We start from the raw sequence: 24,768 nt of genomic DNA on the forward strand, positions 1-24,768 counted from the left end.
ACCCAGGAGGCAGAAGTTGCAGTGAACCATGATCACACCACTTAACTCCAGCCTGGGCGACAGAGTGAGATTCTGTCTCAAAAAAAAAAAAAAAAATTCAGTTCAATTCAAACTTAAGTATGCATCCAAATTACCTACAATGCTTATTAAAGCACAGATTGCTGGGCCCCTCCCCTGAGTTTCTGATTCAATAGATTTGGGTACCCCCGGCAGCTTTATAAGTCAGGCCATTTAACCGGTTGTGTTAACCTCGGCCTGCCTCGGCCTCCTGTGAGCCACCGCATCTGGGTGCATTCTCACGTCAAACAAATTTCCAGGTGATGCTGATGCTGCTGTTCAGAGGACCACACTTTGAGAACCACTGACCTCACCCCCAAACCAGCTTGGAGATGATGCACCCCATCCCAGTATAATATTTTACTCTTCATAATGGGTAGGCAGACCTGCTTTTTCCAAAATATCCTTGCAGCCAGCAGCCAGGTCCATTTGTTTGTTCATACAGTAGCAAGATGTCCAACAACTCCCTAAGGAACTTAATGAGCAACTTGGATCCAATTCTTCATTGTCTGTCAGAGGAAAGGCATCCATGCTTGGTAATGAGCCTTTGGATGCTCTGTCCAGCTCTGTGGCCAGAACAAAGCACCTTGTTATCTCCCTGACAAGGAGCCTACTTTATGGTGTTGGACAAAACACCTAGCATGTCACATTCTCCCAAACAGCACAAACTCACACCCAATGAAACTGGGGGAGCAATGGGTGGTCTTTCTACTCTCAGAAACCTGTTTATTTCCATCTTGGTGGTGTGGAGAGGGTGTTGTATGTTGCACATTGTGCAAAGGCCTGGGACATGATGGCCACTGCTCCCACTCGCCCATCTCATCAGCATGTTGTAGACATCTGCAGAGTCCTACACTGAACTGAGCATGCTGGGGGGCGGGGGGTAACAATGATGAAATGCATCCAGAACCTGTTTCAAAGCCAGGCCTGTGACACAGCTCCAGACTAGATGCATAGCGAAGGCTCAGGAAATGTTGGCCACGATTCTTTTGTTTTGTTTTGAGACGGAGTCTCGCTCTGTCACACAGGCTGGAGTGCACTAGCATGATCTCAGCTCACTGCAACTTCTGCCTCCTGGGTTCAAGTGATTTTCATGCCTCAGCCTCCCCAGTAGCTGGGATTACAGGTACACGCCACCTCGCCCAGCTGATTTTTGTATTTCTTTTTTAGTAGAGACAGGGTTTCACCATGTTGGCCAGGTCTTGAACTTCTGGCCTCAAGCCTGCCTCGGCCTCGCAAAGTGCTGGTATTATAGGAGTGAGACACGGTGCTCTGCCGGTTCTTATGGGTATGATTAAGAAGAACGTCCCAATCACAGCCTGGAATAGAACACTTTCGTGAATAGAACAATTCACAACCTCCTTCTGGGAGGACATGAGCATTCCTGATAAACGCTTAAGCAATTTTCTGATAAACTTTAACAAGATTAAAACCTCTTTGGGGAAATTAGCTACCCAAACACTTGGATGATTATCATACATTCTTTGTCTTGTATTCAGTTTAATAATGATTATCCAACCATTCTCTTTTCCTTTGAAATATCCATAACAAAAGGGAACTACTGACTTGGCTTTGTGACAAGCTTAAAATAAAACTTCAACACATGCTTATAACTAATTTTTGTGAAAAAAATGTAAAGCAGTCATTATGGAGATAGGACATAAAAATAGTAGCTAACACTTATTAAGTACTTGTTGCTTGTCAGATGTTATGTTAAATGCCCAACAACTCTTTATAATGAATTGGGTTATAATACCTCTGTTTGACTTAAAAGATGCTGATACAGTTTGAATATTTGTCCCCTCCATATCTCATGGTGAAATGTGATCTCTAATGTTGGACATGGAGCCTGCTGGGAGGTGTCTGGGTCATTGGGATGGATCCCTCTTAAGTGGCTTGGTGCCCTCCCCAGGGTAATGAGTGAGTTCTTGCTGTTAGTTTGCGAGAGAGCAGGTTGTTTAAAGGAGTCTGCACCTCCTCCTCTCTCTTTGCTCCCTCTCTTGCTATGTGATGTGCCTGCTCTTCCTTTGCCTTCTACCACAATCGGAAGCTTCTGAGGCCTCACCAGAAGCTGAGCAGATGCTGGTGCCATGCTTGTACAGCCTGAAGAACTGTTAGCCAAATAAATCTCTTTTTTAAAATTTTATTTTATTTTTTTTTTGAGACGGAGTCTCGCTCTGTCACCCAGGCTGGAGTGCAGTGGTGCGATCTTGGCTCACTGCAAGCTCCGCCTCCTGGGTTCACACCATTCGCCTGCCTCAGCCTGCCAAGTAGCTGGGACTACAGGCGTCCACCACCACGCCCAGCTAATTTTTTGTATTTTTAGTAGAGATGGGATTTCACCATGTTAGCCAGGATGGTCTCGGTCTCCTGACCTCATGATCCACCCACCTCGGCCTCTGAAAGTGCTGGGATTACAGGCGTGAGCCACTGCACCCAGCAATAAACCTCTTTTCTTTACAGATTGCCCAGTCACAGGTATTCCTTTATAGGAATGCAGAACAGACTAACACAAATGCTAAGAAAGGCGAGTGACTTGCCCAAGATCAGCCAGCCAGTGATGGGTAGAGCCAGGTTTTGGATCCAGGCCTGGCTGAGTCCCCAGCTGGAGCTAGCTACAGCTACACTCTTCTGCTTTGCCAGGGGAATTGCAGCAGGAGGTAAAGAGTGGGATAGTCTGCTGGGCGTGGTGGCTGAGCCAATGAAACTGGGGGAGCAATGGGTGGTCTTGTAATCCCAGCACTTTGGGAGGCCAAGGCAGGCGGATCATCTGAAGTCAGGAGTTCGAGTCCAGCCTGGCCAACATGTCAAAACCCGTCTACTAAAAATACAAAAATTAGCCAGGCGTGGTGGCACGCGCCTGTAATTCCAGCTACTCGGGAGGCTGAGGCAGGAGAATCACTTGAACCTGGGAGGCGGAGGTTGTGGTGAGCTGAAACTGCACTACTGCACTCCAGCCTGGGCAATACAGTGAGACTCTGTCAAAAAAAAAAAAAAAAAAAAAAGAGTGTGATAGTCCCTGAGAAAGGGACAGGTATAGGGCTGTGGAACCACAGAGCAGGGAGAGTGTTCTCCCAGGTAGAGGGCTTGGGAAGGAGACATGGAGGAAGAGATAGTCTATTCCAGAAGAGGAAGTAGGAGACGGACTGGTGGAGACAGTGAGCAGGACATGCCAGGAGCAGCAGGAGGGTGGGCGGAGGCATAGCAAAGGCCCAGGCACATTTGAAGGTGGTTGTAGAGTTCGACCTGCAGCCATGGGAGCGGCCCCCAGTCCTCTGAACAGCGCGACCCCTGCCATCCAGTGTTGTGGATCCTATGTGCTGCTACTTGGACTTTTTAAATTACTCTGGATTCAGAGAGCACAGCCACACAGTTTCATCACTTACTGGCTGTGTGACCCTGGGCAAGTCACTTCATCTCTCTGAGCTGAAGGTGTCCTCATCTGAAAATTGGGGGTAATGATAGCATCACCTTCTTAGGATTGCTGTGAGGATTCAATGAGATAAACCTCAAATTAGCACATGCCTGGCACCTACCAAGGGCTCCATAGAAAGGTGGGGTGTTACTGTCTTACCATGTAATTGAATGGTGGCATTATAACGCTGTTTTTCAGGAGGCTTGTGAAAAAATTCACTTCTCATTAAAAAAATAATTTTAGACTTTAGAAAAGTTGCAAAAGTAGCACAAAGAATTCCTGAATACCTTTCACGAAGATTACAAATACAGAAAGAAAAAAACAGGGCCGGGCGCAGTGGCTCACGCATGTAATTCCAGCACTTTGGGAGGCCAAGGCGGGTGGATCACGAGGTCAGGAGATCAAGACCATCCTGGCTAACACGGTGAAACCTCACCTCTACTAAAAATACAAAAAAAAAAAAAAAAAAATTAGCCAGTCATGGTGGCACGCGCCTGTAGTCCCAGCTACTTGGGAGACTGAGGCAGGAGAATTGCTTGAACCTGGGAGGTGGAGGTTGCAGTGAGCAGAGATTGTGCCACTGCACTCCAGCCTGGGCAATAGAGTGAGACTCCGTCTCAAAACAAAAAACAAAACAAGACAAAACAAAAATATATACATTGATGTATATGTACACACATAGAAACATATAAACATGTATATATGTATTTCCCCCTGAACTGTTTGTGAGTCAAATGCAGACTTATTGGCCCTTTACCCCTTAATACTTCAGTGTGCATTCTTTAAAAGCAAGGACATTCTCCTATATACCATTATACTATAATTGTACAAATATAGTACAATTGATACAAATTAATACAAATATACAAATATAGCAAAATTATCAAAATCATGAAATTAACATTGGTACAATACTATTATCTAATGATCAGACCATATTCAGATTTTGTCAATTTTCCCACAATGTCGTATATAACAAAACAAAATCTCTGATCACCTCCTGCATTCATTTGCCCCGTCTCTGAGTCTCCTTGAGTCGGTAACATTTCCCCAGCCTTACTTTGTATTTCATGACCTCGACATTTTTTAAGAGTGAAGGCTAGTCGCGTCGTAGAAAGTTCCTCTTTGGGTTTGACTGATGTTTCCTCATGGTTAGATTTGGGTTAAGCGTTTTGGACAGGAGCACCACAGTGACCTATTCACTGCGTATCACAGCCTTGTGCACATTTTTGTTGACAACTTTCTTTATCTATTTATTTATTTATTTATGTTTTTTTCAGATGGAGTCTCACTCTGTCCCCCAGGCTGGAGTACAGTGGCACGATCTCCGCTCACTGCAACCTCCGCCTCCCGGGTTTAAGCGATTCTCCTGCCACAGCCTCCCGAGTAGCTGGGATTACAGGCATGTGCCACCACGCCCGGCTAATTTTTGTGTTTTTAGTAGAGACAGGGTTTCACCATGTTGGCTAGGCTGATCTTGAACTCCTGACCACCTTGGCCTCCCAAATGCTAGGATTACAGGTGTGAGCCACTGTGCCTGGCCTGTTGACAACTTTAAAATAGGGTTTCCAGATGGGGGGAGGTAGGGAATTACTGAAAGACTTACATGAGAACAAACACTCTGAGGGATTTGATAAATATGTGAATCCTCCAAACCCGCTGAGTCGTACCTCTGAGAGTGTGCCTAAGAACTTTCAGGGGTCACCAGCATCCTGGGTGACCAGTCGTCTACAGTGTTCCTTCCAGCTGTGACACTCCCAGGCATGGCCAAAAGATGGCGCTGCAGGCTGCGCTTTCAACGGAGTTTTCTTTCTGCAGAAACTCAACAGCTGGGCTTTGGTGAATTCAAGCTCACATCTACCAGGAGCACTTGGTACCTCCTCTTTCCTCTTTGGAACCGGGCCTTTCCCACCGCTATCCTCCTATCACTTCATAGTGACTTTTCTGGATGCCCCAGGACCTCACAGGAGTTAGAATTCACTTTGGTGTTCCTAAGCCACAGATGATTCACTCTGCAAGGTGAAGAGAAAACCCCGGCCCAGTTTTCTGAAGAGCAAACCAAGAACTGTTAAAATAGTAATAGGCCGGGCACAGTGGCTCATGCCTGTAATCCCAGCACTTTAGGAGCTGAACCAGGAGGATCACTTGAGCCCAGGAGTTCCAGACCAGCCTGGGCAACACAGCAAGACCTCATTTCTATAAAAAATAAAATTAGCTGGGCATGGTGTGTGCCTGTAGTCCCAGCTACCTGGGAGACTGAGGTGGGAGGATCGCTTGAGCTTAGCAGGCAGAGGTTGCAATGAGCCAAGACTGTGCCACTGCATTCCAGCCTGGGTGACAGAGAGAGCCCTTGTCTCAAAAATAAAATAAAAAAATAAAGAGCAGCCACATTCTTAGGGTTAAGATAAAGTTTCCCCCAACTCCCTACGCCCATTCTCGCAAGGCTGAGATCCAGACTTTGTTGCAGAGGGCACAGCTGTGGTTCCCTGGATGGCAGAGAAGCCACTGCAGTGTTTGTTGGTAGAATCTGCTAGAAATCTGTCCTCTGGAACTTGCCAGGAAACTGTCCTCTATGGAGTGAGAGAAAGCCATTCACAGAGTGGTGTCTCACTAGAGGCACTCTGCTACAAAATCGCCAAAGGTGGGGACACTGCAGGAAGCTGCTGGCCTTGTGGTGCTGCTGGCTGCCATGCACTGCAGGAACTGGGTCCTGGAGTAGCTGCCTGCATGGTAGGAGGCTGCTGGGCGACCACATCTGAATCAGGAAGAGGTGGGCTCCTGGAAAAACTCTTTAAAAGGGATTAGACTTGTCTAACTTGTCCATTTTGCTCTTTGACCTCTCTTTCTTTCCTCCTGGAACGTGGTCATGATGACTGGAGCACAGCATCCCCCTTGGGAGCATGAGGAAGAAGGTCACATTCTCAGGATGGTGGAGAGAAAAGCTAGAAGGAGACTGGGTACCTGATGTCCATGGTGCTGCCCTGTTAGCTCTGGACTGCCTTTCTTCATATTCCTCATTAAGAAAAACAATCTCTGTCTTGACTGAGACACTTTTATTTGTTTTTGTTTGTTTTTTTTTTTTTTTGGTTCCCTGCAGTTGAATTTAATTCCCAACTGATATAACTATGTTTAGTGCAAAGGCTCAACTGGGTATGATTGTCATGAGATCACTTCAGCCAATAAACAGAAATTATGAGAATTTTTTTTTTTTTTTTTTGCTGTGGTCTCTGTTGCCCAGGCTGGAGTGCAGTGGCGCAATCATAGTTCACTGCAGCCTCAAACTCCTGGTCTCAAACCATCCTCCCACCTCGGCCACACAAAGCGCTGGGATTACAGATGTGAGCCACCACGCCCAGCCAGAAATCACTTTTCATAGTTTACACACATTGACTTTCTTAGATGACAGGTAAGTAATGATTATAAAAACAGCATTTCTGAGCACTTTTTACCCAATATATTTTTTAAAAGTTTAATATCTAACACATACGCAAAAATGCACAAATCATATGTTGTACAGCTCAAAGAATTTTCACAAGACGGACACAAACATGTAAACACCCAGATCAAGAAATAACATTCCTTGCACCCTGGAAGCACCCCCTCAATCTCCCATTCAGTCAGCACTCCTACAAAGGAAACTGCTAACTGACTTTTAATGACACAGATTAGTTTTGCCTATTTTTGAATGTTACATAAATGGCATCGTATAGCATATGGTCTTTTGTGTCTGGCCTCTGCCAACATTATGTTTGTGAATTCCTTCATGTTATTGTCCTGGGAAGACACAGGCCAAGCTCAAATCCAGAGGAGCAGCTGGAGGGAAATGGTGCATGTAAGATGAACAGGCATTGCTTTTCACTGGTGCATGCTGGGAGGAGGTGATCCATGGCCAGGTTGAGTAGCTGCCAGCCCATCACATTAATCAGGAAGCTCATCTGCAACTCTGATACACAGAGTCAAGGCTCTGGGGTCAGAAGGACAGCTGAGATTCTCTAGACAATAACTATAATTTGGACTCACAAACTTCTTGAATCATTGTAATGACCCTCTGGCACTTTGCAGAAGATAAGTTCTACCTTCTGTACATAAAAAGGTGTGTTCGGCCAGGCACGGTGACTCATGCTGGTAATCCCAGCATTTTGGGAGGCCGAGGTGGGCAGATCACCTGAGGTCAAGAGTTCGAGACCAGCCTGGCCAACATGGCGAAACCCTTTCTCTACTAAAAATATGAAAATTAGCTGGTTGTGGTGGCGTGTGCCTGTAATCCCAGCTACTCGGGAGGCTGAGGCAGGAGAATCGCCTGAACCTGGGAGGCAGAGGTTGCAGTGAGCTGAGATTGCACCACTGCACTCCAGCCTGAGTGACAGAGTGAGACTCTGTCTCAAAAAAAAAGGAAAAAGAAGAAGAAAAAAAAGATGTGTTCAACTCAATATGGACCAGCCCTCTGATTCACATTCATTATAGTATATAGTGATGTTTTATGCACTTTTCTGTATGTCTGTAATATTTCATAAAACACACATGCAAGGGACAATGAAATAAGTGCAAGATTAATGCAGAGATAGTAGATTGCTTATTTGTTCTTCTGGTAGACTGCATTATTTATTCAAAACATTTGCAGCCACTCCACATCAGTCCTTCCTACTGGGCTTTCCCTACAAATCACCCTTGCTGGAGGATTCTATTTCCCAGGACGTTGACATTAGGTGCAGCCATGGGATTTACTTTAGCCAATGAAAGATGAGTGGAAGTGGCCTGGTGCTCCTGAACAGAAACTTTAAGAGCAATAAGATGGTTCTGCCATTTCTCTTTTCCCTCTGCCAGGATAATGCCAATGTTCCAGGTAACAGCTGCTCCTGTAGCCTGGATCCCAGAATGAAGAGGGCATGGGGCAGAGCTACAGCTGATGTACAATGTGAGTGAGAAATAGGCCATGGTGGTGGGAAGGTGCTAAGATCTTGGGATTGTTTGTCCTGCAGCATAACCTGGTGAAACCTGACTGATACACATATGGAAGGTTTTCACATCGTAATTGCCAGTTAAAATAAACAAAAGAGTCCTCTGGGCTAATACCAACTTCTATAGATAAGGAGGTGAAGGGAAGACAATTAACAAACACCTAGCCTTAAGTTTCTCCTTTGTAAAGGGACTTTGGAATCAACTAGAAAAATTGGGGTAGGGTGCACTCTGACTTGTACCCATATCAAAAATCAACTTTCTGCATGGTCAAGTATGAGATAAATTTAAGCCCTCTAGCCTTTTTTTATAATAGTAAATAATTTAAAAAAATAGATGTTTTTGTAAAAGACAGACTGTGAGGAGGAGGTAAGAATTAAAACGAGGCCGGGCGCGGTGGCTCAAGCCTGTAATCCCAGCACTTTGGGAGGCCGAGGCGGGCGGATCACGAGGTCAGGAGATCAACACCATCCTGGCTAACACGGTGAAACCCCGTCTCTACTAAAAATACAAAAAAATAGCCTGGCATGGTGGCGGGTGCCTGTAGTCCCAGCTACTCGGGAGGCTGAGGCAGGAAAATGGCGTGAACCCGGGAGGCGGAGCTTGCAGTGAGCCGAGATCGCGACACTGCCCTCCAGCCTGGGCGACAGAGCAAGACTCCGTCTCAAAAAAAAAAAAAAAAAAAGATTATAATGAAAGAGCTAATAAAGTCTTGTTCAAGGGAAAGTGGAGTCATAAAAGTACCTCCTGGACATTAGAAATACTGGTGCTTACATATTTGTTACACGATCAGGAGACAGAATAAAAAGAACAAAATGGAAAGGAGAAAGTGAAACGTAAAACATTAAAGGAAAAGCAAGGAAACTTTGAAAATACTATGTTTAATTTTTAAATTTTTTAAGTTAAAAAATTTTTAAATTATTTTGTAGAGATGGGTTCTCACTATGTTGCCCAGGCTGTTCCTGGACTTCTGGGGCTCAAGTGATCTACCACCTCAGCCTCCCAAAGTGCTGGGACTACAGGCATGAGCTGCCATGACCAGTGAAAATACTGTATTTATATACAACTCAATAAACTCCCTGATGTTGCAGAGGAAGCGAAAAAGAACATCATTAAACCAGTAAAGCCTGGCTGCTGCTCACCTGGAGGCCATGCGGAGTCGCCTGGGTGAGACACAACTGGGAGCATCTGTCTATTCTTGTGACTTAAGATGTGAAGGCACTGTGTTCTTTCTCCACCGCATCTTAACACGCATGCCCAGTCTGTCGTCACCAGCAGGCACACAGGCCTCCTGCTGAACTCCAGTTTCAGAGTGACCTTTGAGGTGCTCCAGCTATACACAGAATGAATGGCATTTATTTTGAATCAGACGATTCAACACACAGTCTCTCAATTTGGTGAGAATCTAGCTGTCAGCTTTCATAGAATGTGGCAACAGTCAGAAGCAATTGGCAGAGATAAATATGAGGAGGAAAAGATGGCAGAGTGAGACCCTACCCCACCCTGTTTTGTTGCAGGCAGCAGCAGCAGCAGCAGCAGCAGCAGCAGCAGCAACAACAACAACAACAACAACAAAATAGCAGAGCAAATTATGGAAGAGCATGCTGTCTATAATGAATGTGGCAGATCTGAGCAAATTGGCAAGTGTATCTTTGCAGACTCAGAGATATTTGCGAAAAACTTAAGGAAGATCTCAACTGCCCCTACTTATCCCCCAGATCTCAAGTGGACACAAGATCCTTAAAAGTAAGTGGCAGAGTCCTGAAGGGTCTGGCCCACACCTTTACCGGAAATATGATAACTCAGGGCAGAAGTGGGCTTGGAGAATCAGAGAAGGTCACTCCCTGAGCTTGTCTTCAAGCCCCAGCATGGCGGGAACCTGGGCTGTAAAGAGGATCCAGTGATCTTGCAGCCCTTATGTTCTCTGAGCTAGGCTGCTAACCCAAACCAACAGCCTGAGGGTAAGGTAGAGAGAGGAGAGATGGGACCACACTCTGACATCACCTTTGCACAAGGCTGGCTGAGCAGAGGTAAATGGACTGAACCACATTGGATAAAGGGTGGCCCAAGGTTTTAGCATAAGCCACAGGTCACACAGTAATTTGGAAGATCTGAATCAAATAACTCATCAGATTGATGTAAGAGATAATATTGCATTGTGTATCCCGCAATCAGAAAATATACCTCTGGGTTGGGTGTGGTGGCTCATGCCTGTAATCCCAGCACTTTGGGAGGCCTAGGTGGGTGGATCACTTGAGGTTAGGGGTTCAAGACCAGCCTGGCCAACATGGTGAAACCCCATCTCTACTAAAAATACAAAAATTAGCTGGATGTGGTGGCACATGCCTGTAATCCCAACTACTCAGGAGGCTGAGGCAGGAGAACTGCTTGAACCCAGGAGGTGGAGATTGTGGTGAGCCGAGATCACATCACTGCACTTCAACCTGGGTGACAGTGAGACTCCATCTCCAAAAAAAAAAAAAAAAAAAAGAGAAAAAAGAGAGAGAGAAAATATACCTCCTATTGAAACACCCATGAAAGCATTGATAAAATTTGACTATGGAAATACGGTCTCCACCCAAATCTCATCTTGAATTGTAATCCCCATAATCCTCACCTGTCTAGGGAGAGAGCTGGTGGGAGGTGACTGGATCATGAGGGCGGTTTTCCCCATGCTGTTCTCATGATAGTGAGTTCTCACAAGATCTGATGGTTTTATAAGGGGTTCTTCCCCCTTCACTCCTCACTCTTCTCTCTCCTGCCACCGTGTGAGAAGGTCCAAGCTTGCTTCCCCTTCGCCTTCTGCCATGATTGTAAGTTTCCTAGGGCCTCCCCAGCCATGCAGAACTGTGAGTCAATGAAACTTCTTTCCTTTATAAATTACCGAGTCTCGGCTATTTCTTGATAGCGTGTGAAAATGGACTAATTCACTATGGTTATAAAGAAAATATTAGTAGCTTTCCCCATCATAGAAATAGTAGAGGCCTCCGACCACCAAGCAATAAAACCAGAAATTAAAACAAAAGTAGAAATGAGACAAAAACCCAACCACATGAAAAATTTAAAACCCCCTCTTCAACCCCATTTGAGAACAAGAGTAAGTCAAAATTGCCAGTTCAAGCCAGATTGAGGAAAAAAAGGAAAACACTATGTGTCAAGTGATGAGATAGAGCTAAAATCATATTGAAAGGAAAATTCAGTATTAAACACTTACATTTCTTTTTCTTTTTCAAATTGAATATTTCATTAACATGGTAATTGTCTTAGTAACATGTGCACACATGTTCGTACATTGAGAATGATCGGCCTGGGGGGAGAATATTAAATACGCCTAAAGGGAAAATGAAAAATAAATAAATAAATAAAAATCCTGTTTTTAATTATCATAGACAATTATTTCTATTGATTGATTGAAATAGGGTCTCACTCTGTCACCCAGGCTGAGTGCAGTGGTGCAATTATGGCTCACTGTGGCCTCTGCCTCCTGGGCTTAAGACACCCTCGATCTCAGCCTCCCAAGTAGCTGGGACTACAGGTGCATGCCACTATGCTTGGGAAATAATTTTTGTATTTTTTGTAGAGACAGGGTTTCGCTATGTTGGCCAGGCTGGTATCAAACCCCTGAGCTCAAGCGATCTACCTGCACTGGTCTCCCAAAGTGCTGGGATTACAGGCATGAGCCACCACGCCCAGCCAACTATTTCTAATACCACTTACAAAGCTATTGCCAAATCTGTCCGAAGAACCGGGGTTTGAAGAGGGAGGAAAAAGTCCTGGGAAAAATTCATCAGTTAAACATGTATTTCTGAAAAGAAAAAGAAAAAGATAAATGAATCAAGCATTCAACCGAGAAAGATAGAAAATGAGCAATAAAATAAATCTAAGAAAAGAAGAACAGAATGAAGGCATGCAGAAATTAATGAATCAGAAAACAAAATAAAAGTAGAATTGATCAATTGAAGAGCTGACCCATAGTGGAAAAAAACCACATAGTGGAACAGATTAGGCCACTATCTAGCCTAATCAAGGGACACACACACACACACACACACACATACACATACACACACACAGGCGTAGAAGGCACGATTAGAAATGAGAATAGAAAAATAAGCATGAGAAGAGAACATTTTAACACGTATTTCGTTTTCATACCTACTCCCACAAATGTTATTTCTTAATTACATTAATAATGCATGGATATATGTGCATAAGAAACAAAAGTCAAGTAAGCAATAATAGAGCAAAAAGCTAAAGTCCTCTGTATTAGTTTGCTAGGACTGCCCTAACACAATACCAGACTGGGTGGCTTAAACAAGAGAAATTTATACTCTCAGAGTTCTAGAGACTTGAAGTCTGTGATAGAGATTGGGTTTTTTTCTGAGGCCTCTCTCCTTGGCTTGTGGATGGCCACTCTCTTGTTGCCTCTTCACAGGGTTGTACCTCTGTACACAAGTGCCCTGACGTCTCTGTGTGTGCCCAGATTTCCTGTTCTTATAAGGACATCATGTCCAGGCACAGTGGCTCATGCCAGTAATCCCAGCACATTGGGAGGCTGAGGCAGGTGGATCGTTTGAGGTCAGGAGTTCGAGACCAGCCTGGTCAAAATGAGGAAACCTCATCTCTACTAAAAATACAAAAATTAGCTAGGTGTGGTGGTGCATGCTTGTAATACCAGCTGCTCAGGAGGCTGAGGCACAAGAATCACTTGAACCAGGGAGGCAGAGGTTGCAGTGAACTGAGATTGCATTAGGACCCACCCTAGTGGCCTCATTTTAACTTAATCACCCCTTTAAAGGGCACAACTCCAAATACAATCACATTCAGAGGTACTGGGATTTAGGGATTTGACATATGAATTTGGGGGTACATAATTCAACCCATAACACCCCTTTTCTCCTGTTTCCCCTCAAGTCCCAACCTCTCCCTAGAAGTAACGTGATAAATAAGACGTGCTTGTGACATTGGCGGGGCAATCAAACTGAGGATGGGTAGGTTTAATGTAATTCCTATATATGTCTGATAGTTTCTGTAAACGCAGCTAACAAACAGTTGAATAAAAATGTTCTATCCTCCTATCTGGACAAATATACCTTCATAATGAACTGGAAAGCCAGATTTGGATTTAGATTGTCTAGACTTTTCCCCAGTTCCTTGCCAGGATGTGGCAGTAAGGCCTCCCTTTCCTTCCCACGCCCAGCTCTGTCTATACCATGATGGCCTCCTTATGCACATGTGTGTGGAGACTCCAACCTGCACATTCAAATTCCTCCACACCCTCCTCAAACAGCCACTCATTAGTTACTGGTTGGGCCTAGCAGTGGTCACGAGAGTGGTGCACTCCATTCCCAAGAGGACATAATGAGGTGAGCCCCTCACAGGCCCTGGAAAGGAATTCTAGGGTTCCAGGCACATGAAGCCTGATCTGGGAGGAGGGTGGTGGCTGTAGACAGGCACGTCCCTCTGGCATATTCCCTGTGGGATACGGTGCATCTGGAGGGAACTTGAGCGGGTTCCTCTAAAATCAAAGCCCAAGGCAGGGATCCTTCTGGCTTCAGTCTAAAGATGATACTGCTATCAAGTAGTTATTCGTGGGTATCTTTTCAGACCCCTTTACATCAGTTTTGTATATGGAAATCAGAGTTCTAATTTCAAAATAAGATTTTCTGTTAAAAAATTGATTCTCTGTTTTTCTGAAACGTGCTTTTAAAAATTGTCTTGTGGATCTTTCTGTGTCAGCATATATAGATTCACTTTTTCTTTTTGACTATTGCATGATATTATACATTATAAAGATAAAAGGGAGAAAAAAATTATAAAAACATATTTAACGCAATTCAATGTTAGTCCCCTTGAAATGTAACTTGATTTAAAACCGAAGTAAGCTTAAATAATACAAATTACCAAAACTGACTCAAGAAGAAATGGAAAACCTGAACAGATTGATAACTATGGAATTAGTTGAGGAAGTCATCCAAGAGGACTTCATAGTTTCTTTCAGTAAGGTAATTCCAAAGCTCATCAAAGTTCCAGAGCATAGAGAGAAACAAGATAAACTGCCTAGTTATTTTTATGAAGCTACAAATATCCAAACCTGACAAGATAGCAGAAAGAAATTCACAGGCTAATTTCATCTATGAATATTAAAATAAAATTTTCTATAAAAGATTAATAAATGGAATCCAGTAGTATAGTAAGAGAATAACAAATTATAGTCAGACAGTGAGAGGTTGACATGGAAAAATCAGTCATATTTCTGTAAATTAGCAATGAACAATTGCAAACTGAAATTAATAATGCAGCGCCATTTATAATAGCTCCAAAAGATGCAGTACTTAGGTATAAATTTAACAAAACATGTACAGCATCTGTGTACTGAAAACTATGAAGTGCTATGAAATCAAAGACCCAGATAAAAGGAGAGACAACCTGCATTCACAGATTGGATGACTCAACACAGCAAAGATGACAGTCCTCTCCAAATTTATTTATATGTTTAATATAATTCCTATCAAAGTTCCAGCAGGAGTTTTTGTAAATATAGATGAGCTGATTCTAAAGTGTACTCTTAAAGGGAAAAGAGCTACAAATGTTAAAAGAATTTTGGAAATGAAGACTAAAGTTGGAGAAATCAGGTTTATCTTTAACCTACAATATACAGTCAAAATTCTGTCTTCCAAAGTTGCTTAGTTCTTTTATTCCCCACATCCTTCAGTGGGATTATCTCAGTCATTTGTAACACAGGTTCATTTGCTATAGCTTATATGCCATTTGGGGTTTCTCCCACATATCCTGGTTGGTTTTGATGATTTAAAGTCTTAAAACCTGATTTTAAGACTTACTTTGTAATAACAACAGCAATAAAGACAGGGGTATCGGAGGAACAGACTCACAGACCCAGGGAACAGAGTAGAGAGTCCAGAAATAGATCCAGGCAAATATGGGCAACTGATTCTTGAAAAAGTTTCAAAAGCGACTCCATGGAGAAAGAACAGTGCTCCCCCAAAATATTGGTGGCACAATTGGACATCCACAGGCCAAAAAATAAACCTTCACCCAAACTGTACACTGTATGCAAAAATTAACCCAAAATGAATCATAGATCTAAATATAAAATGCAAAACTATAAAACTTTTAGAAGAAAACACAAAAGAAAACCTAGGTCTTGGTAAAGATTTCTTAGATATTACACCAAAAACACAAGCCATGAAAGAAAAATAATTAATAAGTTGGACTTCATCAAAATTAAAAACTTGCAATCTATGAACAGCCTTTTTAAGAGAATGAAATGTCAGGCCACAAACTGGGAGAAAACGTGCCAATTCATGTATCTGACAAAAGACTTGTATCAAGCCGGGCGCGGTGGCTCAAGCCTGTAAACCCAGCACTTTGGGAGGCTGAGGCGGGCGGATCACGAGGTCAGGAGATCGAGACCATCCTGGCTAACACGGTGAAACCTCGTCTCTACTAAAAACACAAAAAATTAGCCGGGCGTGTTGGCGGGCGCCTGTATTCCCAGCTACTCGGGAGGCTGAGGCAGGAGAATGGCGTGAACCCAGGAGGTGGAGGTTGCGGTGAGCCGAGATCGCGCCACTGCACTCCAGCCTGGGGGACAGAGAAAGACTCCGTCTCAAAACAAACAAACAAACAAACAAACAAACAAAAAAAAAACCACTTGTATCTAGAATATATATATATATATGTGTGTGTGTGTGTGTACACATACACACATAACTTCTTTAGACTCAACATTAAGATAATAAATAATCCAATGAGAAAATCTGTAAAATGCTTGATTAGATAACTCACCAAAGATGCTCAACATCATTAGCTCTTAGGATAATGTAGATTAAAGCCACAGTGAGATACCATTATTCTCCTATTAGGATGGCTAAAATTAAAAAAAAAAGGTAATGCCAAATGCTGGCGAGTACACCTTTTTGTATAGCCTTGACTGTCAGAACCATAGTAATGTTTCACATGCCCAGTAAACAAATAAGTCATCAAAACCAACCAGGATACGTGGGAGAAACCCCAAATGGCATATAAGCTATAGCAAATGAACCTGTGTTACAAATGACTGAGATAATCCCACTGAAGGATGTGGGGAATAAAAGAACTAAGCAACTTTGGAAGACAGAATTTTGACTGTATATTGTAGGTTAAAGATAAAAAGAATTGCATACAAATATTGTGCTCTGTTTAGTCAATATGTGTCTATTTGGATTGAACAAAAAGGAAAGCAGATTGTGGATAATTAGAGCCAGGGTTCTCACTGTTGGAAAAAAAGTTAGAAATAAGGAAAGAGCTAGAATGAATCCTGTGTGGTGTTGGATGAGTATCAGAAATATCAGTATGAACCCATGGTTTGGAACACTTATACAGATGCATAAATATAGAAATAAATATGGCTGTATGTGTATGCTTGTTAGTAATTGTCCTATGTAGTTTCTAGTTCTGTCCTCTCAGAAGGCCTAGAGGCAATGGCATCCCAGTAGCAGTGAGCACATCTAGACTTCTAGCACCCAGATCTTGGTTTCCAAATACCATTTTTCAATAAAAGGAACTAGAGTTCCTTGGAGATTGCAAGTCTTGAGCAGGGGAAGTAAAAGATGAACCTGGCACACATACTATTGTGCTAGAGTGAGGAAGTGCTCAGAAAATGATGGGGCCTGATATGGTTAGGCTTTGTGTTCCCATTCAAATCTCATCTTGAATTGTAATCCCCATAATCCCCATGTGTCAAGGGAAAGACCAGGTGGAGGTAATTGAATCACAGGAGCAGTTTCCCCCATGCTGTTCTCATGATAGTGAGTGAGTTCTCACAAGATCTGATGGTTTTATAAGGGGCTCTTCCCCCTTTGCTCAGCACTTCTCCCTCCTGCCACCTTGTGAAGAGGTGCCTTGCTTCCTCTTTGCCTTCTACCATAATTGTAAGTTTCCTGAGGCTTCCCCAGCCATGCCAAGCTGTGAGTCAATTAAACCTCCTTCCTTTATAAATTACCCAGTCTTGGGCAGTTCTTTATAGCAGTATGAAAACAGGCTAATACAGGGACATAGCCAAAGGATGTAGGGGCCATCTTGAAGTCATTTCTAACGACTAAAGCTGGGACAATTTGAGCAACAAAATGGATAAAGATTGGATTATAACTCTGTTCTATTTTCTCCCATAACCATTATCATCTCTTAACCTACTATCTAATTAACTTTTGTTCTCATTTATTATTGCCTGTCTCTTCCCACACTAGAATGTAATGTTTGTAAAGGTGGGAATTTTTTGGATCTGTTTTGTTTACTGATAAATCCCAAGCACAATGACAGCACTTGGCATACAGTGCTGGCTCAATAAATATTTGTGGAATGAGTGGATTTTCTCTCCCCACCTCCCAAGAGCACATAGACTGGGGAAACTGAATGTTCTAATGGAAACAAAAAGAATTTATCCAGACCATTGGGCACCAAACATCAGCAGCCACTACCATCTGATTCTCTGCCTCAGCACGTCTGAGACTCGTACAGACAGCAGGGAAAGTCCCAAGAGAGCTGAGTCTGGAACATTCCCTCCAGAAAAGGGCTTGGCAACCTGGGAGCCCATCTCCCAGGGAACACTTCTAAAGGTTTTCCTCTCAAAAGAATACTTGGAACGGCTGCAGTTATTTTGGAAACTCAGTGAGAAGCTGACTTTTGCATGGCTAACTTAAATCTTTATTTCAGCTAAAAACCCTCCCACTCTTGAGAGGTTGATATTAGGTGCCCCTTTATGGATATGGGAAAGGAAGCATGGATAAGGGAACGTAAGTGTATTCGTTTTCTTGGGCTGCCATAAAAAATACCACAAACTAGACCAGGCACAGTAGCTCATGCCTGTAATCCCAGCACTTTGGGAGGCCAAGGTAGGAGGATAGCTTGAGCTCAGGAGTTCAAGACTAGCCCGGGCAACATAGGAAGATGCTATCTCTACAAAACACCAAAAAATTAGCTGGGTATGGTGGCACATGCCTGTAGTCCCAGCTACTCAGGAGGCTGAGATTGGAGGATTACTTCAATTCAGGAGGTTGAGGCTGCAGTGAGCCATGATTGCACCACTGCACTCCAGCCTGCTAGACGACAGAGTGAGACCCTTTCTTAACCACCCCCACGTCCCCACAAACTGGGTTACTTAAAACAACAAAAATGGATTGTCTCTCAGTCCTGAAGGCTAGAAGTCAGAAGTCAAGGTGCCCACAGGCCATGCTCCTTTTGAGACTCTGGGTGGAATCCTTCCTTGCATCTTCCTAGCTTCCAGCAGCCTCACGCATGCCTGGAATGGCAGCTGCATCAGTCCAGTCTCTGCCTCCAGCATCACATAGCTGTCTTCACATCGCCTCCCCTCTGCGTGTAGCTGCATCTGTGTCCAAATTTTCCTTTTTTTATAAGGACACAAGTCATATTGGATTAGAGCCCATCCTGATGATTTCATTTTAATTTGATTACCTCTATCAAGAGCCTATTCCAAATAAGATCACATTTTGAGGTCCTGGAGGTTACAGCTTCAGCATATCTTTTTTGATTGTTTATTTATTTATTGAGATGGAGTCTTGCTCTGTCGCCCAGGCTGGAGTGCAGTGGTGTGATCTCGGCTCACTGCAACCTCCACCTCCCAGGTTTAAGTGATTCTTGTGCCTCAGCCTCTTGAGTAGCTGGGACTACAGATGCCCGCCACCACGCCTGGCTAATTTTTGTATTTTTAGAAGAGACGGGGTTTCACCATGTTGACTAGGCTGGTCTCAAACTTCTGACCTCAAGTGATCCACTTGCCCTTGGCCTCCCAAAGTGCTGGGATTACAGGTATGAGCCACCCCGCCTGGCCAGCATATCTTTTTTGGGGGTACCACAACTGAATCCATAGTGAGAAGTAACTACAAATATTGGACTGTTAGAGTGACAGGGACTATTTCAGTTGAAACCACCCCACTCTCTACTTGTTCTCTGCAAGACCTCAACCATGTCCAGGCTCTTCGGAAATGGGAAGTTGTTAAGGAAACTCACCAAAGTGTTAACTACAGTAAAGGTCACCTCAACCTGCCAGGGCCTCCCTTCCCTTTGGCTCTTGAGCACCCCGCAAAATGGAGACCCTCAAGGTCCTCTCTTACTTCCTGCTGCCCTGGGTTTCCGCCCTCCTGGGTTAACATTTCATGGCTCGTTTACCTCCCAAGTACCTTTCAAAGCCCCAGTGGACAGCTTAGAACCATCATCAGTGAGAACAGGGCGAGATATCCTTTGCAGGCGGCTCTGGGATCTGAACAGGAGAAATTAAAGTGAAAGGTGGGGACAGCTGAGCATGCACAGAATTGCAGCGGCAAGGATCTGGAGATAATTAACAGCTGGCTATAAATTGAAGGAGCTATATGATAAAAGCCTAGGGCAGCCCATAACTTGGGAAAAGATTGGATCACTAGGTTAAGTGACAAGAGACTTCAAATCAAATCACCAGATACATATTAAGTGCCCGACTCAGTACTGCATTGAGCCGTGGGTGATACAAAGACATGTAATATCTGTTTCCTGCCCTCAAGGCAATTATAATCTACTTAGGGAGGTTAGACATAAAACTAGGAGAAATTAGATAGCAAAATATTTAAATAGCAGTTGAAAATACCACATGATCGGTTGCCAATTGAATTGTGGAGCTGCATTCTGAACAAGGAGAGATTATTTGATTATTTATGGTGTTAGATAGGCACATATTTTCTTGCTGAGGGAAAGGAAGAGTTAACTGAACAGGGCAAACTAGAAAGTCTCTGGGAGGGGAAGCAGGGGAGAACCCTGATGTCCAAGGAGTGTGTTACTAATGATAATAGTTTCCATTTGTTGAGCATTTACTGTAGGTTAAGCAACTTACAAACCTTAATATACTTACATACATTTAAGTAATTCAGTAGTCTCATGGGTTGCTATACTTTCTGTACCAATTAAAACCAACACTAGCTCCTGTTTAATGTTTAAATCCCCAAATCTCAGTGACTGTGACAGGTTTATTTCTGCTCTTGCAAAGCCCACATGCCAGAGTTGGGGGTGGGAGAAGCTCTGCTCCATACAATCATTCAGGGACCTAGACTGCTGCTGGAGGCTCTGCCATCTTCAACACATTTATCCCAAGTCACCTTGGGTGTCAACATATTGACATCCAGCTGGCTGAGGGGGGACGAGAGAGATTGAGAGAGATAGAGATAGGTAGATAGATAGATACAGAGAGAGAAAGAGAGAGAGAGAGAGAGAGAGGTAGCGGGGATCATACAGGTGGTGTTTATGGATTTGTCAGAACTCAGTCACATGGGCCACAATTAATTGCAAGGGGTGCTGGGAAATGTAGTTCAACCATGTGTCCAGGAGGAAAGAGAAATGGTTCGGTGGACAGCCAGCTAGTGAGACTACTGCGTATTTGCGACTTTTTTAGATGTGGAAACTTGGGCTCAGAGAGACCCACCAAGGTCACACGGTGAGTAAAGGAAAGTCACATAGGTATAGTTGATAGAGCACAAAATATGTGTGAATATATCATCTAAAATTACAAGCATACCAGTAGAGAAACAAAAAATATTATGTTACATAGTATTTTGAGAGAGGAAAGGAAAATGGGGTGACAAGCTAAGTCCTCATGTACTCAGCAAATTTTTAGAAAATTGGTAAATTAAAAAAATGATGTAGGAACACTATTTGAGATCTTGAGCTATCCATCAAAGGAACTAAAACCAGAAACATTTAAGGAATTAAAAGTGGTACTTCTGAGACCACTGCTTCTTATGATAAGCCCTTTCGCACATTTGATTTTTTTAAATGTGTGCCTAAACTGCTTTGATATACATTTGTGGTAGGTTGAACAATGGGCTCACCAAAGATGTCCATGTCCTAATTCCCTGAACCTATGAGTATGTTACTTCGCATGGTGAATGGACTTTGCAGGTGTGATTAAGTTAAGGATTTTGAGACGGGGAGATTATCGTGCATTATTTGGGTGGGCTCAGTGCAATCACAAGGGTCCTTATGAGAGAAAAGCAGAAGGATCAGAGTTAAAGAAGATGTAAGGCCAGAAGTAGAGGTCAGAGAGGAGAGAAGATGCTTGGCTGCTGGTTTTGAAGATGGGGGAAGTGGCCGCAGGCCAACGAAGGTAAGCAGCCTCTAGCAGCTGAACAAAGAAGGGAACAGATTCTCCCCCAGAGCTTCCTAAAGGAATACAGCCCTCTTGACCTCCGAAACTAAAAGATAATAAGTTCATGTTGTTTAAAGTTACTCAGTTTGTGGCTAATTTGTTACAGCAGCAATAGGAAATTAATACATTTAAAAATTCATTTTTAAATTAAATTAAATTAAATTAATTTTTTTTTTTTTGTAGAGACAGGGTCCCCCTATGCCACCCAGGATGGTCTCAAACTCCTGGCCTCAAGCAATCCTCCCATCTTGGCCTCCCAAAATGCTAGGTGTGAGCCACTGCATTTGGCCAGATAATTTACTTTTAAAGAGTAGTATTTGCTTGCTTAAAAATATACAAATAATGGGCCAGGCGCGGTGGCTCACGCTTGTAATCCCAGCACTTTGGAAGGCCGAGGCGGGCGGATCACGAGGTCAGGAAGATCGAGACCATCCTGGCTAACTAAAAATACAAAAAATTAGCCGGGTGTGGTGGCGGGTGCCTGTGGTCCCAGCTGCTCGGGAGGCTGAGGCAGGAGAATGGCGCAAAACCTGGGAGGCAGAGCTTGCAGTGAGCCGAGATTGCGCCACTGCACTCCAGCCTGGGCGACAGAGCGAGACTCTGTCTCAAAAAAAAAAAAAAAAAATATATATATATATATATATACACAAATAATGTACAATGGCACAAGAAGGAAAGTAAAAATTTTCCAGCCTTACCAATGCTTCATTTCCATTCTCCAGAGGTAACTTCTGTTTCAGTATCTTAGGTAACCTCTTAGCAATTTCCTATACACATATAAGCATGCATTCATGAAAGTAAAGAAGATAATACTGTACCTACTGTTCTGCAGTCTACTATTTCCACCTAATAATTCGTCACATTCTTCTACATCTGCACACATAGATGGGCCTCAATCTTTCATTCTTTTTAATGGCTGCATAGTATTCCTTTGCATAGCTGTATACCATAATATAACTACCAATATCCTATTAAGGACCATAGAGGTTTCTTTCATTTTTGTTTTGTTATTATTTTGCTATTACAAACAGTGCCATAATAAGCAGCTGTACACAATGTAAATCTTGATATATATGGATGAAAAAAATCTGAAAAATGGTACTTTGTTTATTGTGAGCCTAAGTAATCAAAGACACTATAAGGAGTCTCATAAATACAGACATACCCTTCAGATAGATACTTTTATTTTGAAGTATAACATATACACAGACAAGTATCTGGAGAGACAGATGTTCTTAAAGTGAGCTCACCAATGTAACCAGTACGTGGATCAAGAAGCAGAACATCACCAAAACCCCAGAAGCTTCCTCACATCCTTTTCTAGTTATTATCCCTCACCCCACCTTGAAGTCTGACCACTTGTCCAACTTTTGCTTCTATAAGGTAGGTTTGCCTTCTTTTGAATTTTGTATCGATGAAATTATGCCAGGCATCTTTCACTTAGCATCCTGTTTGCAGGATTCACCCATGTGGTGGCGTGTGGTTGTAGTTCATTCATGCTCATTGCTGTTTAATATTCCATTGTGTGAATGTGCCACCATTTATCTATCTACTGTTGCTGAATGTTTGGGTTATTTCCACTTGGGAGCTATTATGAAAACTGCTTTATGAACATACCTGTATGCATCTTTTGTTGAATAGATGTAGGCATTTCTGTTGAGTACATACTGAAAAGTGGACTTCCTGGATCATGGGGCTCATCATGCATGTTCAACTTTAGCAGGTACATCCTGCCAAACAGTCCTCCAATGGTTGTACCACTTTGTACTCTACTATGCAAATTATAAATATTCTGTGGACTAAGTGTTTATGTTTCAATTCATATGTTTATAGTGGTGAAGAACTGGATGTCTATCAATGGGGGATAGTTGAACAAACTGGGAAATAGTCATCCAATGGAATATTATGCAGTGCTTTTTTTTTTTTTTTTGAGACAAGGTCTCACTATGTTGCCAAGGTTGGACTTGAACACTTGGGCTGAAATGATCCTCCTGCCTTGGCCTCCAGAGTAGCTGAGACTATAGCCAAAATTCATATGTGGAAACCCTAACCCCCTATGTAATGGTGATTTGTTATAGCATATACCATATAGCTATGGTAATTTGTTATAGCAGCCCAAACTGATGAAGATACACTCCCACCAACAGGGCACACGCTTTCCATTTATTCCATGTTCTTGCCAACACTTTGATTTTATCTGTGTTTTTCATTTCAGCCATTTGATGTTGACTCTTAATGTGGCAGTGTGCAGGGGCAGTTCTTAGAGAACTACTTTTTTTTTTTTTTTTTTTTTTGAGATGGAGTCTTGCTCTGTCGCTCAGGCTGGAATGCAATGGTGCGATCTCGGTGCACTGCAACCTCCACCTCCGGGGTGAGAGCTACTTTTGATTGAACTGCAGGTCCTAGAAAGCTAGCAGTGGTGTGGAAGGGTGGGACCGAAAGCTGGGCTTGATGGGATCTAGACGATGCAGGTGATAGCTCTGGGCTGAACCCTCCATTCCAGGGTGAGATGGTGAGAACATTCTTTTAAAAACAGCCCAACTGGCCCTGGGATTTCTCCGCTCTGTCTGTTCTAATGGTCCCATGAGATCACTTGAGACGGGAGGAAAGCCTTCTCTAAGGGAAAGTAGAGAATTGAGCCTTAGATTCTTTAGTGGCCTCAGGTGGGAAATCGTTTTCTTCTGGCCCATAAAGCAGCCGTCTGTTCTGCTGTGTTTTACTACCAGCGTTCCCCTGCGGGCTGGGAGATGCAGGCCCAGCTGGATGCGCTGTGGGGGAATTTACGCACCAGACTCCAGGAGAAATCCCCAGGATGCCTCTACCTTTCCCCTGGCACACTAGCTGGGTGCAGCTCCCTAAATCCAGTTAGTCTGAAGCGGACATCAAGCCTGCTGTTAGGGGACAGGCCAGCATCTCAGAAGAGAAGGCTGGACTGGAAACAGGACAATCGGGGATAGTCTTCAAAGTTTTGGAGGCGGACATCCCCTAGGAATGTGAGAACATCTTTTTAAAAACAGCCAGAGGGCAGAAAAAGAGAAGAGGGCCCAGGTTTGAGCCTGAGGGACCTTCACAGAGCCCTGTGTTCAGGAGCAGAGCGAAGTCCATTAGGAGACCGGAAGCAGCCTTTGGGAGCGTAGCTGGAGGAGTGTGG

At 43.4% G+C, this 24,768-nt stretch overlaps 1 long non-coding RNA gene across 1 annotated transcript in view; it reads left to right on the forward strand.

Annotated features, from left to right (window-relative positions):
* The first annotated feature begins 3,932 nt into the window (after positions 1-3,932).
* LOC131382216 (uncharacterized) overlaps positions 3,933-24,768 on the forward strand; it is a 28,207-nt gene continuing 7,371 nt past the window's right edge. Inside the window, exons 1-3 of the long non-coding RNA XR_009211490.1 lie at positions 3,933-6,878; positions 8,297-8,387; positions 9,946-10,174. This is a non-coding gene — a long non-coding RNA (uncharacterized LOC131382216). The remainder of the gene's footprint in view (positions 6,879-8,296; positions 8,388-9,945; positions 10,175-24,768) is intronic.

The sequence above is a fragment of the Hylobates moloch genome, unplaced genomic scaffold, assembly GCF_009828535.3.
Source record: "Hylobates moloch isolate HMO894 unplaced genomic scaffold, HMol_V3 SCAFFOLD_21, whole genome shotgun sequence".
Lineage (NCBI taxonomy): Eukaryota > Metazoa > Chordata > Mammalia > Primates > Hylobatidae > Hylobates > Hylobates moloch.